Source organism: Austrofundulus limnaeus, unplaced genomic scaffold, assembly GCF_001266775.1.
Source record: "Austrofundulus limnaeus strain Quisiro unplaced genomic scaffold, Austrofundulus_limnaeus-1.0 Scaffold722, whole genome shotgun sequence".
Lineage (NCBI taxonomy): Eukaryota > Metazoa > Chordata > Actinopteri > Cyprinodontiformes > Rivulidae > Austrofundulus > Austrofundulus limnaeus.
The window spans coordinates 97,625-99,637 of NW_013953124.1; the positions used below are offsets into that span (position 1 = coordinate 97,625).

A 2,013-nucleotide genomic window follows, 5' to 3' on the forward strand; every position below is an offset into this window, starting at 1 on the left:
TTTGGTTCTTAAATGTCTAAAGGATCTGGTACCTCCTTATCTTACTGAGCTTTTATAGCCTCACGTTCTGAGTAGATCTCTAAGAGCTAGTTGTTCCCAGGTCTGGGCTTGTGACCAGGGGACACAGAGCCATTTCAGTTACAGGTCCTAGGCTCTGGAACAATCTCCCACTGTCTGAGAGGTCTGCTGGATCTCTAAATGACTTTTAAGTTTCTGTATAAAGCTCAACTTTTAAAGACGTTTGAGTCTGAAAAGCATGATCATTAGGCCAGCTTTTATTTTGCTTTGTTTGATGTTATTCATTTTGTTAACGCTGAACTTTGTGGCTTCCAACACAAATGAATGAGATTTACCAACTCCTGACAAAATGATTGATTAAAAAAATAAAATAAAAGCTCCTAAATAGTTACAAGAAAAGACAAGATCCCACTGTTATGGATCTGAGTTTGAGCCCTGATAAAAACCCGAAAACAGATAAAGGTTTACAAATTTTATTAAAATTGCTGATGTGGAGCTGGAACAACCCAGGTGCGTGGGTCCGGTTTTCTGGACACAGAAAAAACAGGTTAGTGGCTGTAAGACTCTGGGACAAAAATACTACTAGTATTTTTAGCCACTAACCTGGTGTCAACTGGGAGCCTCCGTGTGGAAACACMRACTGTGTCAGTTTGGTTCCAGAGAAACACGATGACGTCACCGACAATCCTTGGGAGCGTTGAGGGTCCGAGAAATGGGTCCGGGGTCCAGGGACAGGCGAGGGTCATACACCGAGGTATCAGAGAATACGACAGGTTAAGAGGAGCAAACTTAACTCTTGAATCCAGGAGGCAGGCAGGGGTCGAGTACCAGGAAGTCTGAGGTGTCGTGGTGCCGAGCAAGGGAGGGACAAGGGGCAGGAGTCCGAGAAACAGAACCAGGGTCATTACCAGAGGAGTAGATGGCAGAAGGTATCCGACACGGGCTGAGGCAAGAGGCCGTATTCCAAGGGACGAGATGGGGGTCGAGGAGCCAACATCACAACAGGATGTGGGACAAGAATGCTGGTGAATCATAGACTGGCTGATGATAAACTGGCAGAGTGCTGAGGGAAACTGCTGGCTTAAATACAGAGGGACACAGGTGAGTTTCATGAGCTGATCACCTGAGGATCTGTGAAGGGAGGGGGAGCAGGGCTGTGACAAGGCTGAGGAAAAGAGCTGCTAAAAACACATGACATGAGATAAAAACAAAACTAAAACTTGACCTAAAACTATAACACCCACATCTTAGAATAAATCAGAGATGGGTAACTGGCAGCTGTATATGTGGCCCTCAGGTGACTTCTGCCTGGCCCACCAATGAAGCCCCACACCCCCAGATTTTTTTTTTCTCTCAAACAAGCTCTTAGAATCCAAGCTGCTTTAAGAGTGTTTTTTAAAGTAAAGAAAATAAAAGATTTTATTTTGGGAGGTAGATCCATGTGTTCAGTCTGCTAAGAGACACTGCCTGCCACGAAGGATTTTAATTTAAGCTTCAACTGTGACATGCTGCACAAAGCTGAATATGAGAAGTTTATCGAAGACACAAAAACAACAAAGACTTTATTTTTACCAGAACCAAACAGGAGAATGACCTCACACTGTCTTATGCTGTTTCTCTTCAGCTCACTACATGTTTATTTTTTATTTGCTTCAAACATTTTGTATTCATATTAATTAACAGTACAACTGTTCTACATGCATTTGAACTGAAATGTGTTATGTTACTGCACTGTGTTGGTTTAACAAACATTTAAATACACAAACATTTCTAAAATTAGCTCCGCAGTTTCTAAACTGCTTATGAAAATATTTGAATCCGCAACTTCAAAACGCTTATGCCATAGAATAACCAGCAGAGGCTAATTTTAAAGCATAAGTTCAATTTGACAATTACTAGTTGGCAACAATCCATGTACAATATATGTACAACGCGGCCAACTAGTGGTGTATGAACTCTTGTACAACTTAATTCTACAACCGCTGATTGCTGGGG

General features: G+C 42.1%; 1 long non-coding RNA gene across 1 annotated transcript; it reads right to left on the reverse strand.

The window, feature by feature from the left end:
* Positions 1-475: 475 nt before the first annotated feature.
* Positions 476-1,595, reverse strand: LOC106532150 (uncharacterized). Its single transcript, XR_001312030.1, has 2 exons — positions 622-1,595; positions 476-546 (listed from the first exon to the last, which is right to left on the reverse strand). It is a non-coding gene; the product is annotated as an uncharacterized LOC106532150 (long non-coding RNA).
* Positions 1,596-2,013: the final 418 nt, after the last annotated feature.